We start from the raw sequence: 18,188 nt of genomic DNA on the forward strand, positions 1-18,188 counted from the left end.
TTTTTTCTATTTCTCTCTTCAGCCACGACATCGATCAGTCACAGACGTAGAATGTTAGGAAAAGCGAAGAGAATTGAAACTGGCGATGCGAGAAACGAGCGGAAATACTGCAGAGAAATATAAGGTACATTTAGACGGGCACGTGAAGGCTTCGAATAGGGCGCGGATTGTTACGTGAATTCGAACAATCCCGGCCAGGCTTCTTATTCGAGTGCACAACGTATTTCTGTTTTTTCCCTTTAATAGTTATTTTTCTTTCGTTTCACAGTCATTCGCCCGTGATTGACGGCCATCACTGCAGGTATAATCTCTGGATCTGATCTGTCAAACGCACGACATCCCCCTCACAGCGTGTGTGAATAAACAACTATCAATTACATAGTTTCACACGATAAGTGATGAGATAAATTCGAAAAACGAGCTGCCCGTTGAAAAAAAAAAAATTAAGGCTTCTTCTCGAAGTGTTAGCTACAGTGTCCAAATATTGGAAGCCTCAAAAGATTTTAAGAATTGTTCATAAAAATTTTGCTCAAATAACATTTTCCTCACTCTTACCGTCAAAAAATTCAGTATTCTTTGACGTTTTCCCCCGAAACTTAGGTAATGTTGAGCAGCTTTTACGACCAAGAGCTTCAGAAGTTATGTACCTTGAATACATAAATTTGGATCTAAAAAACACATATAGTATTACTTCGTTTCACACAAATAATCGGAAATTGAACAATACCATTTCCGATAGTTAGCTAAACTGAAATTACAAAGAATATCTGAAGTTTTACAACGATTTATAAAAAAAAAAAGTACGTTTTTCCCTATGGTCCGTCATAATAGCCCGACTGTTCCCGGTTTTCCCGGTCTGTAGCCACCCTGCGAGCATTCACACGGGGAGTTAGGTACAAACGTTCGCCACAAACTCCACGCTCTCCAGACGCTTCGGAGAAGAAGGACTATGGAACATTATTTAAACAGACCCAGTTCCACCGAGTGCAAAACTACGTGCGCCGATCGAGTTCTCCCCCACACGTAGGTCGATGGCCGTGAAATGTTAAGCCGAGAAGGCGGAAAGAGGGAAGGAAATCTTCGACGGTATCACAAGTGTCTGACACTAGCCCGCGTTTCTATGTACACATATATGTATATATCGGTCATGTGCAAACAGATGCCGCGTTGTGCAAAGGTGTGCGGCATAATGCATATAATACATACCGCATGTGTGCACGACGACATGCGAAGCGCGATACCCGTTGCGGAATTCACACTTTACGTTACACGCTTCCTTCCCTCTCCTCGGCATCCTGACCTCCACCCCTTCGGCCGAACAGCCCTGGAGGAGTTTTCGCCTACAGGACGTTAAAGTCTCCCGTGACGCCCTCGCCTCGCATCGCGGATCCACGACCGTGGACGAGTAGAATATTTTTATTTTATACTCTGCAGCAAACGGCGAACTGCAGCGTGAATATTCATTCGGGTATTTTACGATTCTTAAGCTGGGAGCTTAAACTGCGGGTAAATAGCCACGCCTACATCTGTAATGTGACGCGAATACGCGTCGGCAGAGTTTGCATGTCCAACAACTTGCATTCATTCGTGTATGCATGCGCGGCTCCCATTCGGAGAAAATATATAATATTCAAGGCTAATTTGCGCCAGGATCTTTGCCCACGGTGCGAGCGGTGAGAGGACGGTAATTAGTGCCCCGGGTGAAATTACAGATCGCCTTGCAGTGGGACGACAGACAACCTTCGAAATATTATTCGGAGATATACCTACTTGTGAGTTGAAAATCAATACTGCTTGGCGATTTTATTACTAGATAGTCGGACGTTGAGTATTCGTCAAATTGATGGAATATGTATTCGTAAAACCACCGTACACATTATTTTCCAGACGCGAGAAAAAGTAATCACAAAATTTTATCTATCTGAGTATAGTATTTAAATTATGCGGATCTTCCATTGAACAAATGGATTTAAAATGTTAAAACACGTATCTTGCAGACTTGTTCGATTTCTTTCCTCTGTGGCTTATTTTATTAGGGAAACTATTTTTATCGAATTCATATAAAAAAAATTTGTTTACCTACGCTCAATTTTCGTATTGGTACTTAACTAGCAAAATAAATATCAGTGTAATCTTGGAAAATTAAATATATCATTTAATGATGCTGACGCGGTTAAAAAAAATATCTCAATGCAATTGTAGAGAATAGTTTTTTTGATTAAAATCAGTCATCCAGAGTGAAATCGAAGAAATACACTGGGTTGTTTACTTTCTTTTAAAACAACTCGAATAATTATTCAAACAATATTTTGTTTTTTTTATAAAAAAAATCATCGTAGTTTGCGAATATATAAAATTAATGAGCAGGTACTCAACGCGCTTATACTACCTCGTGAGAAATTAGAAGAAAGTATTGACTCCCGACTCACCTCCTTAAATATTCTAATTGCAAATATGAAATTCGATTAGCCAAACGGAATGGCATAAATTAAGAGTGCTTTGCCTGCAATGCTTCTACACACTTTCTATATAAATATTCGATTCGCTAGTTTGAAACCCTCGGCAAAGTCAGAGCGAAATCTCCTGAAAAACTGTAGAAGGTGAGTTTGGGAAATTTGAAACACCGACAACACCGTACTGCTTGCGTTACTCAAAATTTTGGTCCTTTAGTGGCAGAACATTGTTGGATGTCGATGAGATAAGAAACGCTACAGCCAGTGCAGAAATGACGACCTTTTTAGGTACTAATTATGCCTTACTGAAAGTTCTTCAACGTTTACTGTGAACTTGGCATTGCTCACCGCGAAAAGAATGAGAATTCGTTGTTTTTTCTGGCTGTATAAACGCAGTGTCTGATCGACTTGGCAATTGGATGCATCGAATTCTGTCGAAAATAAATACAGTACATTTCATTCTAGCGTTTTTCAAAATCAGTCCTAGTTTTGGGGAAAAATCAATGGAAAGAACCGGGACAACAGTGTAGATATATAAATAAAGTTTTTGCTTTCGAAAATAGTCGAGCAAGATAGTTTAAAATTACCAGTGAACGGGCACTTACGCATTGCGATCTTGACTGATTTCTCTGTTGTGTCGTCATGTTTGGAGAGAAATTCGAAAACTAGGTCTAAATTTTTATTGCTGCATATAATTAGCACCTAAAGAGCACCTAATTACCCCATAACCTATGGTCGGGTGTTTTGACGTGGCTCTGGTTATACTAAAGTCGTAGAAAACTTGAAGACACGAGAAGAAATATAGCTGGGATAATAGAAGAGGAATAGAAATGAAAATGCCAAACAAAACGAGCCGTGAATTGAGTAAAGTGACACCGCGAGTCTGACAATTATTCAATGTCAACAATATTCTTGGCAACGAAAGGCAAACAGTCAAATATTTGAGGGTTCGAGAGCGCGGTGAGCCTTCAAAAACTATACCCACCCACCAACAGAGTCTCTCACAAATTTCCGAACCTGCATGTTATCCATATAACCGAAACCCAAACCATAACCCTTTCGCCCTTTATACCGACAGGCTAGAATCGAACGCGGCTCTATTCAGCAAAGTACAGTTCTCCAAATATTCCAATATTCGATTTCGAACAATCGAACATCGAGGAACAAAAAAAGGTCCATTCGAAACCGTAGCACTGTCTCCTCGTTGCCCCTCCGTTTTTACCTCCCGTTGGTAAAGTAGACGCTACGGGATTTGTCAAAGAATAACGAATCACTGATCGAACTGGTTACGTGGATATTTTATACCGAATCTCGTCAAATGAGAATCCTCAGTTTTCCGATTAGCTATTTTAAACTTTTTCGATGTCCTTCGATAAAGATAAGGATGTGCAATCGGAGGCAAAAAAATAAAATAATAGTTACAAATACCTACAATTTCCTCACACGAAAAAAAACCGACAAAAAATACCAATACCACATTTTAAGATTTGGCTTAGTTTTCACCAATTGTTTTCACCCGAACGTGAATTTGGTGAATTAAACTCATACATACGAAGTTTAAAATTTCACTACATGCAGTCAATTTTTACTGCAATGGACGTCACATGCAATGGAGAAATATAATGCGTGCCACGTATGTTTGGATTTCAGATTTTATTGCTATACGTGGTGTGTCGGCATCAGTCCGGTTGTGGCAAGAATATAGAGCTTGGTAATTATCGTAATTATACAATTATTATAATTGCTCGCTCCCTTAATTTACCTATATGCTAATTTGTGCTGTGCAGGGCCACCCATATCGCCCATGCTTGGAAATTATGAATTATTAATCAGCTATTAATAATACGGGTCATTAAAATGTTTGACATTTTTCACTCGTTACTCTTACTCGCAGTACGAATCCAATTACTCGACGGTTGACTTTCATTTTCATTTGAGTTTGATAATTTTTTCGCTACAATTTACCCACAACTGTGAGGATAATGAAAACCGTGCTGAATGATGGATAAAAAATTTTATGTCACCCCACCAAATTCTGTACAAATACCGAAATACACATCGATCGGTAACGCCAAACAAAACAAAATCCATACACGGTATACCTACGTTCGTGTTATATACGAACGAGATGAGATATTCGTCCAAATAAGGTGCTAACGACATTTTAACACGCGTCGGAGGCCAGAAAACCCAATATGTTCCCCCTTCGAGATCAAATAAGTACCAATGAAACAACAATCATCTTCTCAAGGAATAGATACTCGATTAACCAAAGTCTCTCCTTCTCAGAGCATCGGAATTTCAACTGACAGGTGCGAGACTCGACGAAGAAGAAATAAAATGAAATAAAGTGATTTCGTCGACAGAGTGATGCTTTGAAAATGTATCACTGTAGAGATTTTCACAAAATTTGAAAACATTTTTGTATTACATGTATGAAATACAAATAACGCACATTTATGGGTTACAGATTTTGAAAAAAAAGAACGTTTTATTCTATTGACGATGATTTGATATTGAATTTTTTAAAGCATTTTCAAAAAAGAAATCCGTCACGGAATTGTCTGATTTGTTTGAAACACCCGTTACCGATCGGTAGGACGGCAGTTTTGAATTCAAAGAACGTGTCCCGAACTTCGAGATCACGTTTAAAGGAGGGATGAATTTATTCGTGAAGAAATTTTTAAATAAGAATTTAGGAAAAAACTCTCTTGAGGTAAAAACAAGGAAAAAGGTATAAAGGAGGAGGAAACTGGCGATGGATGGAGAAGGAGAAGGATCGGGCAAAGAAGTCGCCGCTATTCAAACATGTTTCAAACACTCCTCGGCGTTTCCGAGCGAGCCAAGAGACGCGAGGAAAGCAACTATACACCTAGATGCGACATAGGAGAGAGCCTAGGAGGCTAGGCGGCGCGCATAACGTACGTCTGCCTCTGTGTACATACATCCGCCAGATATCTGTGCAGATATGTAACGTTTACACATGTACCTGTAGAGGTATAAGGCTCTGCTTGTTTGGACACCTGAAACACATTCCACGTTTGCCTGTAAATACTTAACCCCGCTAACGTGCATGCATATGCATAGGTGTACCTTACACACACACACCTGTGCGAGATAAGTGCAGGTTATACGTGCCTTTAGGGGGAAATGTCGCGAGGGGAAAAAAACCATCCATCGATGGAGTTTCCCTGCTGGACGCCTGTAATAGTGATGGGGAAAATGAAAAACTATGGACCGAGAAACGAAGCGTTTCCTGTGAATTTTCCTCGATATATACGCGAGTGAAAATCTCCGCTGGTTAATGAAGCGGGCACAGATCATGTGCATACGTATACAGGCGGCACGTCACTCCCCGAGACACACGCGCCCTTTCACCCCGTTTCCACCTTCGGCCCCTCGACGGACCACTTAGAGGCACTTTACTTGTTTGCACAAAATATTAAGCGGCTGTAAATATCGTAAAATAGAACAAATTCATGTTGAGTGCATTTAAGTGTTGCCTCGTATTTGCTGGCTCAAATTCGTTTGACGGAATACAGAGTGTTTCAACAAGCGGAATAAAAAAGAAGCGATGGAAAGACGGAAAGAAAGTAGTAACGCATCGCATTCCTCCAAGCCTCTCGTCGCAAATTTGTTACTTCGTATGACCGAAGATCGAATATCTCGTGTTTGATTTTGGTAAAAAAATTTTCAGGTAATAAACGAATGAAAAAAGAAAAATTGGCTTTAACGGAATGAATATAATAAAAAAAAAATCAGAATTAAAAATCTGACCAGGTTTGAAAACCAGCCTAAATTTTTCCATTTCATTAATTACGATTCATCCGTAATTCCAGACTAAACAGTAATTATTAGAAATTTTCTATCGACGATAATACGGTTGCAACCAAGCTAGATTCTGCAAAAATGAAAGCGGTCTTGCGTGCGTAATAAATGGCGGTGGAATGATTTACGCTTGCTTAAATTTCGATGGCGCGTCGTAACTACGAGAGGTAGCTCGATCCGGCGACGACGTGCCCGTATAAGCATAAGCTGGAAATAAAAAAACGACGACGAAAGGAAACGCGATTCGCCGATGAAACGAGAGGTGAATTTGAGAAGGAATGCTGGGACGTTGACGGTAGGAAATATATTGATAAAACACCTGTCAGTTCCCACTTTGAATATCCAACACAACGAAAAACTCTTCGCCGGTTAGCTCGGAGCTTTTCGCTCGATTTCAATTCGCGTATTTTACCCATTCAAACATTGTTCAACCTCCCATGCGAAGCTTCAGTTTGACTAATTTTAATCTATGCACTCGTTCGTTGTATACGCACATTTTTTTTTATACACGTTTCAGCGTTCAATGCAACCTCTGCAGCAGCGCTTTAAACCTCCTATAAAGCTCAACGCAGAGGTCGAGAGGTTTATAGGTATAAATAAATCCCCTGAGAACTAGCGAGCCGTTCAAGAGACTTCGAACACCCATCTATGCAATAAAGTAATCGCTTCTTGATCGTCCAACAAAGCGATGGTACAAATCTGTGACGTCTACCGCGTTGCAGGGGGACGTTCGAAAACCGACGCTTGTACCGCCAGACGTAGTATACGTATACCTAACCGTTCGCATCCGCTGATATTCACGCACGCACACACGTGTATCGTTACGTTGTGTCGCCGCGATGCGGGAAGGCTTCTGCGAGTGAGAGATTTGCCAGCGAGCGAGTCGCGACGCAACGCAACTTCGCGTATCAATACCGAGAGTAAAGCTGCTTAGGCGTGTTGCGAGTCCATAGAGAATCCGCAGCTACCGTCCTCCCAGGAACAGGATTACCTTCAGATGCGACCTGTCCCACACGCGGCGATATGGATTTTATCACGGGGATGAGGAAGGAAATTTTCGACAACGATACAAGATGACTGATTCTTTTTTTCATACATTAGGGTGTTTCAGAAAAAAATAATTTGCTATTTTCGGACGTGGAATGTCCTACATAGTTTGTTCAAATTAAAAGAAAGATTCCTTACAAGTTCAAACGAAGTGGGAAAACAACTTTTAGCCCAAACAAACGTTTTAGGAGGTATCAATGTGGAAAATCGCAAATTGCTTCTTTTCTAAAACACCCCAATATACATATTTGTTCGAATTTCTTTGCGATGGAATCAATAATTATGTTATCTTCAACGCTGTTTTGGAATTCTGCCGTCAAGCATTGCAAGATATCATTTCTACAAGATTTATATTTACATACCGCACGCCAAAAATCAAACTGTAACAACTAAAAAAAAACTGATGTAGTACGATTTATAATTTAATTTGAACGCAAATTCATAAGGATACTTTTTACCAGATGTTACGATTTTGCTTTAGGCATTTGATATCAAGCAATTAGTTTCAGCAGAAAAAATTTAAAGGATATTTATATTACTAACTAGACGAACGTTATGTTCACTCCTGACAAAGTGTGAAAATTGGAAAAAGAAAATCAACAATGATTCGTAACACTATGAACAATCACCACCGAGTGAATAAAAATGCCATATGAAATTTACCGAGTCACACATCGCACCAAGAACACTACTACGGGGAGAATTAAAACTAATTTAAAGCTGCATTCGTAAAAGTTGGCAAAGTATTCAACAAAGAGTTGGCATTTGCATCAATATGTACGGATACATTTACACGCATAGGAATCTCTCTCCCAGTCAGCTCTTTCTCTCTTTCTACCTTTCTTTCGCATTCTCACGTAGCTCTGCGCTTAGTCCATTAGTGTAATTGCAATTTATTTAGTAATTAATTTAATTATCAATTAACGACTTCAACTCAATTTGCAGGAGAGGGCAAACGGTGCTAACAGAATTAAATGAATTAGCCCTAAAAGATAGAAGATAAAAACAGGAAGGAATATAATCTATTATATACCAGGCGTGTATTAAATATATATCTTGGACAAAATAAATTGTCAGATGATCAAACTATTAATACATTATATACATTTTATACACTGCATACATACATAATCAAATGTACAAAGCGATCAGAAAGCTAATCGCAAATAAGAGTTTGAAAATTGAAATAAAACAAATTCAATACCCAATCCTAAAAAGAACTAAAAAGACCTAGACGCGAGATCTCAGCTGTTTTTAAGCCCACGATTTTTTACCTCAAAGTCTTCTTCCACTTTCTCGGCATCGTTTTCACGAAATAATCGGCCATATAGGTACAAGGCGTACCAATGTGTTGTAAAATTAGAGTGATAATCGTAAGAGCTGATTGCACTTTGTTTACACGGTCAACGGTTCATTTATGATAAAAAAAAATAAAAATGGGTATGCGGACGAAGGCGAGACAAGATTATAAAGACCATACGTATACCTACAGCGAGACCGTGGGGTTAATTCGTAAACTACCTAATTCAATTGTTCGTTTTATATTTACTCGGCTGCATTTACGTATGTAGGTAACATACAAGGAGGTATAACCATAGAGGTTCGTGCGGAATTCATTCCAGTGTGCGCTGGCCAGAGAATACTTTCTACATGCATACGTACACCCGTGCATGCATATATGTATGCTTACGTTGCTTATACTGCAGGGTAGTCCAAGTTTGACGTTGGGTCATCTAAGCACTCCGAGGGGAGTGCTGTGAAAATTTCATTTCATCCCGCGGACTCTGAAATTCTCTCGATTCTCCCGCAGAGATCGCTTCCCCCTCGCCCCTTTGCCGCCGCCGCCGTTTCAAGACAAGAGAGAAAAAAATTAGCAAGCCCATTTCCCTTACGTAAAGTTACGTGTTATATGTGGAGAGCAGCCTGTACCACTTAGTTTTCAGGCAGGGGCCACAAATTAAGTACAATACCGCTTGAATTAAAAAAACTCGTTCTTATATTATGATAAGGTGTTTTGAGCGTAGTGTCATCTGAACGATTCAAAGAATTTTCACGAGAATCCATCTCATTTTTTCGTACAATTTTGGATCGTTTTGAAATTTCTCGTGAAGCGATCGTGCTGATATCGGAAATATTTCGCCACGAGACAGGTTTGAAGGTTATATTTTTCAACTTACTCGATTATTAATCCATACGATAATAATTTATCAATCTTAGCTAGTCACAGTGCATTTCCTAACATCGAAACGATCACGTAAAAATGGGTTGGATTCTCGTAAAAAAAAACACTCTTTACCGGTCACGTGACACCACCGCGATCAAGAAGAACCGACAGGGAAAAGATTATAGAGGCAATAAAAAAGAAGTCTCGACGAGAAAAGCACCAACCGTATGTACATGATATGCCTACATCCCATTACCCGTAAGCTTATCCGTTATGGACTGACAGATGCACATGCCTCCCTGAACGTCGCTCATTCCCAAATGAAAAATGCACGATGCTCGTATGGTTGGCAAGTCTTTCCCGTGTCAAATTCTAGATTGCGAAAATGAGGAAGATGCCTAGTTTACACCTACAATACTCTCCGAATTCTCAACGGGCCGATTCCACTTTGTTGATAAAAATTATTTATTATTCACGCTCGATCCCGTAGCATTCGACAGCCATAAAATTCAATTCAGGATTTCAAATTTTATACCTTATAATTTACACACAGATCGGTAAAAAGTGTTGTCGCTTTTCTTTTTTCTTTTTTCCTTTAATTTCTCGAATCGTTACACATCGTTTAATCCTCGTTCAAAAATTTTCGTACAACATTTCGAGGTTTTCCCGTATGATGCGTGAAGCTTTTTGCGTGCTAGAATTGAGGTGTATTTGTACGGACGGAGCAGCACAAGTGGAAAGGGAGAAAGTTGCGAAAAGGATGGAAACTTGCTTTGCATATTCAAATTATTTCGGACGGGTTAAGGCGTCGGTTGCCGCGGGTCAAACGGCTGGAATAATAACAAACGTTGGAAAATTATCAAATTTCGTTGGCACACTTAATTATTAATTAACCGTGCAATGAAATTAAGTCAACGGGCTTATACACGTACGGCGACGTGGCTCGAGGACTGCAGGCAATGAGTTTTCCTCACGCCGTCGGTATTAGGTCGGTGTATACCAGCCGCGACGGTCAGTTAACGTCTCGTAATCATACTACAATTTGCATACACGACAATAGACTACCTGCCAACCTAAACGCAATACATTTTTAGCTCATGGTGTTTTGTACCGATCCGACGACGAGGCGGATCTCACGCCAACGTTAGAAAATCTAATTGTAAGAGAATTCAAAGTATAATCACACGCAAAAAAAAATGAAACGGCAAATACTCTGCCTTTGCGACATTTTTCAAAATTTCAAAATTCCAGTTCGAACTGACCGATAACGTCAGCTACTTGTACCCCGAATGAAACACGAGGAGGAGACGAGTTTTCTCTCTCGTCTTGAATACTCGCAGGCTTCCACGCGTAATTGATGCGGAAAGTTCTTCGCAGCTCCTGGAAGTTCAAGATATGTACAACTTCCGAAAATACTGTGGAGAAAACGATACTGAACTACGCTGGGTGTCGAGGAAGAGAGGGGTGTGGAGGGGGGAGTAGACTTTTCAAATTTCACGAATACATGCGAAGTGAATCAAAATTTTGAGTTGTGCGAACGTTCTCTGATTTCTCAAAAAAAAAATCAACGTTTTCATCAATAATACACAGACACAAAGAGCAAAATCGAGACTGTATCCGATGAGTTGATGAAAAAATTTCGTAAAAATACGGTTTATCAGAGCCTGTTCATTTATCGCTGACGGATTCTTGAAAATAAGGCAGTTCCGAGCAGCCTGCACCGTCTGAAAATGACAGAATAAACGAAAAGCTTGACAGTAAAATATCCCGAGGTGCTATTAACCTGCGTGGCGAACGGTTGAGGATATTACCGCTGTATGTGCATAGAAGAGAATCGATTGTAAAATAGAAAAAGAAACGGGTGGAATTCCCGAATCCCATACGCAGAACGCCATGGGAGTCCTGCTAATTAATATAATAGCCGGGGAGATTGGCTGTCACAACTGACGAGGAAAATTATTGTGAAACGCGGTGGACCGACCGCGGATATGCAGGTCCATGTACACCGTCGGAATTCGTCTACACAGCCACGTGGGTACGCAGGTATTAGGTATATTAGGTAGGTAACGTGGGAACATATGCACGCACACGGCGTCGAACGCAATTTGTCAGGTGACGCCCGGCCGACGGGAATAAATGGACAATTACACAAATACAATGTTTGACGCCGTTTCAATGAGGCGAGAGAGACACGCTTGATTGATTGTTAATTGGTCTGGTTTGTTACCCTCGCTAAAATTGGGCGTTCCGCTGTATATTCGTATATACCTGCTGTCTCGAAGGGTGCGAAAAGAATCACCCCCGATAATTTAATTGATAAGCCACGTTGTCGTTTGTGTTTTTATGCCTGTTGATTTCACTCATTTTCTTCTTCGTTATCGTGTTCGTATCGATCATTTTTTAACTTTCCCTTTCTCCGTTTTCAGAGAAAAAAGGAAGCTATTGTAATCACCCCGAGGATGATTTTACGTTTCTGATATCTACGGAATCACCTCCAACCATTTTCGGATCGACGTCTGTGTGTGTATATAATGTATGTACCTATGTATGCGATCAATTTTTTTATCTAACGATGTCTCGAGAACGAGTGTCCGGATTTCAATGATTTTCGTCTCATTCCACGTGTCTTTTCCAAACTTAGAACTAATTAGATTTTAGCTGCGATTCATTTAGTGCTTTTTTGCAAATTTACAAATAAGAAATCGTAATATTCTCACGTAATATGGTATCCAAGGGCTTTTCGATCGTGAATAACGAATTTCAATTTATAGTTCGGTATTCGAGTTGGATATTGACATTTTTTTGCTCCGTGAACTTGGAACCTGCAGTGTGAAAACGAGAAATTCGAGCTATGGCTGACGGTCAGCCTAAAATCATTCGTTTTTTTTCGCAACACCAGCTGCATTAGGTACACTCCTACACTTCCCGTATCGCAATCCTGGTATATCCTTCTCTCTCACTTTGGAGTCTCTCTGCCACCTTTGTATATGCAAATTAGAGCGCGGAGGTAAAGTCGCAAAGTACCTGCTGCTGAGTTTAACCCTGGCAGCGACGAATGTCTTGCCCTACGGATATTTATAACCATTTCCTTCCTTCAGAAAGCATTCATCCTCCCCGAATTATGACCGAGCTAGCCACGCCTGTGGCTGAAGACACTGTGCGCAGCACCGTAACAGCAGTACCAGTCTAGGCTCTGATTAATACCTCCACTCTTATTGTTAGTTTATCAAACTAACTTGATAAAACTCTGAATTGTCGGTTCACACCATTGTCTAACTCCTCGCTCCTCGCGACTATGCTTTTCATACTCTCGCAATCGAGCTAAGTCACGCCACGCTAATTTGTCAAAAATTATGATAGTCGTTAAGTCACTCAGGGCTAATCAAAACCGAGTAAAATCGGATAAAACACGAGAAATACATACTTGAAGAATGTGGCCAGATCAGTTATTGAAATTCGAATCAATTTGATGAAAATGACCCCGAACAAAGTAACCTCAGAAATGCGAATTTGAAGTAAAAAAAAAAAAAACCACGGTTACCGACAACATGACAAACGATGTTACTTTACAATATCTGATTGTAAATGACGTCATGGTATATCCTAATTCTCTCTGCTATCTCTGAATTATCCAATATTAACGCCCAAATGCGGATTTCACGGTAGGAATTAAAATTCAATCTCCAACACCGCGATTCAAGATCAACTTGTGGGCCCCAGTAAAGCGCGATTTCGAGTAAATATTTATTTTCCCTCTAAAGTCTAAGCAAGCCAAGAGGTGAGGTGGCGAATCTGCATTCAACGAGCTGCGCCGAGGATTAATTCTGTTCAACGCTTTCCCGATTGTATAATTCTGTAAGGTTTAATTCTTGTCAGTGAGAAACGGCATCTCCTTCCAGCAGCATAGTATTAGTATTACATCAGGTTGGGTTAGATCAACACAACGACTTGGCTGTGTTGGTGCAGCAAATGTCACGGATTACGCACGTGTGAAACGATGCCGAATCAGTGTAGATTATTCAAAACTAAAATTAATCTGCGAACAAAATTCAGCTGGATCGAAGTTAGAACTTATACTATTTAGCTTCGTAAAAAATATATAAACACGACGCGAGAAGTGAGTAACGCCTACATGCCTGAGTAATGAGTGTAATACATAGAGGAACGAATCAACTGATTGCAGAGAAGTAAACGAATAAACAATTTGGGGTTTCGAGAAAACTTGATTATTCCGAGGATCGAACCCTTCAGATTTATAAGTAGAAGCAAAATCAACAAGAAATGGTATAACTTTCCGTATACGTTATGGAGCTAGAAGTAAATAGATCAGCAGCGATTTTGCTTACCTTTGAGCGATAGATACGAAGTAGCGATCGGTGTGCAGCTGGTTTTGAAAAGTGATACGATTGCTATGCCTTTTAACGATGATCAATCACTGTGTACACAATCATTCTTGCTCCACTAACTTACTTCTCGCAATGTATCCACGCACGCCTTCCGGATCTACATTCGGACAATAACTTTATAACACACTTCAAAGGGTTTGTTTCGGGGAATTCGGAAACAGACGGAACTTGTCGCGAATTTAAAAACATAGGCACACCGCTTCGATAGAAACTGCAGCGACAATAACACTTCCCGGTTCTATAATGATATTTGTGGAGTCAAGCTCGGCGAAAAAACAAACGACGAAAGTAAACAAGGTGAAGTTAGTAACGCAACGAAACATTGGGGAACTAAACGAACCAAGATTTCGAAACATGATGTGTTTTGTTTTATTATGGTTTACTCACTGACCTCTATACAGACATCAGTGGGATTATCGAATTCCAGACAATTTCAAAATAGCGAAACAACGGTTTTTACCCAGCATCGTTACGATATCGTTACTAACTTCAACATGAAAAAACAAAGGTTTCAAACCATGCGTGTGTTTGTTTTATTATGGCTTACTCACTGACCTCTGTTAGAGATCAGTGGGTTTACTGACTTTCAAAAAATTCTCAAATTGCAAAATAACGGTTGTTCCCCAGCATGAATCGTTACGATAACGTTACTAACTTCGAGACGATGAAAGCAAAGCCGTTACGAAGTTGCGACCGGCAATCGCACGTCAATCCAATCGTCCGACGACTGCACCTAATTCACTCTGAAACTGTATGTCTACATTGTACAAGAAAATAGATTGACTCATACTTCACGCACATTTAGCCCGAAAACATCACCGACCGCGATAGAAACGCGCCGACACGGGTCGACACAGCCGCGACAAAATCAGGACTGTAACGACTGACAAGATGGCGTCGTTCGTGTCTCGAAGACAATCGACGATCTTGGGCCGAATGAATATATGCGCAATATACATACTATACTAATGTAATCGGAAGACTTCGTGAGACGATAATATGTATAGGTATACATACGATAATGTGAAACGACGCTTTTGTCGCATGGATTCAGAAATTCATCGCATCTTCAGCATTTAAGGGAATTTCGTTAATTTGCGTTCATATTTAACGAAGATGAACAGTCTTGTGGTATAATTAGCTTGACTGCGCAGACTATTTTCCTTCATGATTACCTAATAGAAAATTCAATTTACCCAGGGTTTCTACCGCACATGTATACCTGTAATCAAACCATTAGGGGTAAAGTGCGACGAAGTGTGCGTTGTATCTCTCATCTCGCATACCTGTAGAGGTTCCTGCCTTCTATACACACACGCGTCGAGATCGCTAACGTGCAGGAAGTCAGGGTATAACAGAGGCTGGTCGGTAAACAATGCTTAATTAGATAATTATTATTGCGCCTCGGGACGTAATTAAGATGCATCACTCCTCTCGGATACTGTAGTGATTCATTACGTTTAGTGTCTTACCTGTCGCCCGCACCATTCCGTCCCGGATGACAGCTGGTGCGCCGCCGCGTCCCGTTCAATCTCGTTAAATGTGAAATATCACATCGCTCGACCGTGTACGACATATAAGTCCGCGGTATGGAGATGTGGCTAAATCAAATCTAATTATACGGCTATTAACAAATTGATGATAACACTTCCGTTTCGGCATTGTAAGGCTTCTTTTACCAGGCTTATTCGACAATTGCTGCAGTTTTATTATACAACGGGAGAAATTAAATTTCTCTTGAACAAATTGATTCCAGCTGATCATTTGTTTTTTCACCTTAATATCGCATCAGCCTGACTTGGTTATTATGCTGAATAAGGGCGTCTGATGTACCTAGTAATGATAAAATTGTAATTAATATAAATGATTAGAAAAGGACTGGACACGTATTTTGAATGATACAATTAGTATACTGAAACAGTATTGAAAAACGGCTACTGTAGAATTGATTGTAACAGATATTTGCAATGTGAAATTATGACGCGGTGGGTCGCGGTCCAATTAATTCGGCGCAAGGTCCCTGAGAAAATAACAGTATCACAGGCAAAGTGTAGTTGTACAAAAACACACAGAATTGGGCACGATATTCATGTACTGATTGTGAGTCACCCACACCCAGGAAGGACGGTATTTGCACGAGATTGCAAATAGTCTCGTGCGGAATCGAAGCTAACTCGAGCGAAAAATTGATAAATTAGTTATTCCGTTAGTCTGTCGCCGTCAATGTTTGAGATCCTTGCTTTCCCCGGTCTCCTCTTCTGTACGCCTGACTGATTGCGGGGTAGCAAAGACGCCTTTTGCTCAGAGAGGTTTCCTGCGAGACCCCGCGTTGTACACTTTGTATAAATACACGTCGCCTACCCAAATTTCGTCAATTCCATCTTGAGGATATCACCGTTCGAACGGCTTTAGGAATTCAGAAACTAAGATTGAATTCGATTGAGAAAATTCTCGAAACGGGTATAATCAAGGTTCGACAGAAAACGACTGCAGGTTCACGCGTCTAAACCGCAATTTGCCCGTATGTATTATATGCAGGCGAAGGAGATGTAAGGGTAAGATAAGGATCTTAAGCGAGAAGCGTTCGTCATGCATACAACTTACATACAGGCACCGTGTGTATGCATATCCACGCAATTGTGTATGCATGATATTTGTTTATCATTACCATGGAATAAGACACGGTGCAGAGGCAATGGGTGGCTCGTAGCTTCGTGGGAGTCATAGATTCGAGATCCGTACCTACCGAAATGCAGCATGTATCCCCTTCGGTAAACAAGGATTTAAGGGTTGAGTTTAAACCTGAGGTTATCTTAGCTCCTGGCGTTGCCGCGCCTGGGCTTATCCATAATTTCTATATGCAGGGTGTACGTAGACGACACGTTTATAAGGTTTACGGTATATCTCGCCGTGCGTCTTTGCTCCCGCAAATATTCAAAGTAGGCAATCATCGCTGCGCCACAGACTCGATCTTCCAATTAAACGTTGCCCTTACACCACGTGTGCCGTTTTAAGTGTGTCTTTAGGATGGTGGAGATAGTAGAAAAGGGATTGAAATTATTCTGCGAGATGGCATAAAGGATACAGCGGGCACCTATGAATATACGCCCAGCGAATTTGGCCGCTGTATTGCAGTATTAGTAATAATAACGCAAGTATCCCCGGGTACGAAGTTTCGTACAGATATATTAGAATAAGACGTTGTAATTGTACCACCTTGCAGCTGCCTACGGAATATCTTTTGCGAGAATATACACACAGCTATGAACCAGAAATACAGCACGCCTGTTTGTCGAAATGATTATCCCTGTATGTGAAGTGTGTCTGCACAGTGTCTTTCCTATAATATCCGAGTTCAACATGTTCGAAGTGTCGTTTTCCAGCTGGAAAAAGAACGTGTTTTAACGTACGAGTAAAAATTTCTTACGCTATTCCGGATTTGTCCGAAGCAATGATATTATAGTTTCAACTTGGTTTCTTAATGTTACAATTGTAGCGGACTGAATGTGCTACAGGATTATTTCTAAAACCGTAATATAACCAGATAATATTTGACAACAATCAGAACAATAATTTCTGATCACGTAAATGCAACATCGTATACAGTAATGTCTAATTGCAATTTGAATCTAAGAAGATTGTTGAAAGGCTTGTAAAATATCGAGTTCGTCGAATTTTCCAGAGAATATTAAAGAATTCTGATCCACATACCTAAGACCTATTTAGTTTACCTAAGAGCCTTAGTTTAGTAAAAAAATCATCCGAAAATAAAATATAAGTTTAAAAAAAGCATCAGAGAAGCAGCCTCCGGATCCATGAAGCTTGAGCTAGAGTCCGTCGACCCGGAGATCGTCCGGAGGAATAGAACAGCGCGCATCGACGGTTCGGTAACTGAGTTTGTTCGATTTTCAAGCCTGAGTGGGTTAGGTTTATACCTGGTAGTAAGCCACGTGGGACACGCCGGGATATGAGCTCAGCTTGTTAAGCGAAAGCTCTGAGCGTCAAATATCCTTATTAAGCGGGTGCAAATAGCGAACCGTCGCCGTTTACCTACGCCATAAATTCAATTTTGCTGTCGTGACTGCGGTCGGTCAAAGCTCAACATTCAACACGCGCACACCTTCGCAATTTCATCCGCCATAGTCGTGTTAACGTGTCTTACAATCCTGCAGGGTTCTGGCTTCTGCGAAATTTACCCACAGCAAATTACGTGTTATACTTACACGTAACAGGATGGAATTTAAAAATGCAGCATATTATTATTGATACCAAAAAAATTATAGAACAGAC

At 40.4% G+C, this 18,188-nt stretch overlaps 1 long non-coding RNA gene across 1 annotated transcript in view; it reads right to left on the reverse strand.

The window, feature by feature from the left end:
* LOC124175106 overlaps positions 1–14,803 on the reverse strand; it is a 160,092-nt gene extending 145,289 nt beyond the window's left edge. Inside the window, exons 1-2 of the long non-coding RNA XR_006869099.1 lie at positions 14,554–14,803; positions 13,839–14,136 (exon numbers count right to left, since the gene is read on the reverse strand). This is a non-coding gene — a long non-coding RNA (uncharacterized LOC124175106). The remainder of the gene's footprint in view (positions 1–13,838; positions 14,137–14,553) is intronic.
* Positions 14,804–18,188: the final 3,385 nt, after the last annotated feature.

The sequence above is a fragment of the Neodiprion fabricii genome, chromosome 2 (genome assembly GCF_021155785.1).
Source record: "Neodiprion fabricii isolate iyNeoFabr1 chromosome 2, iyNeoFabr1.1, whole genome shotgun sequence".
In the NCBI taxonomy this organism is placed as follows: Eukaryota; Metazoa; Arthropoda; class Insecta; order Hymenoptera; family Diprionidae; genus Neodiprion; species Neodiprion fabricii.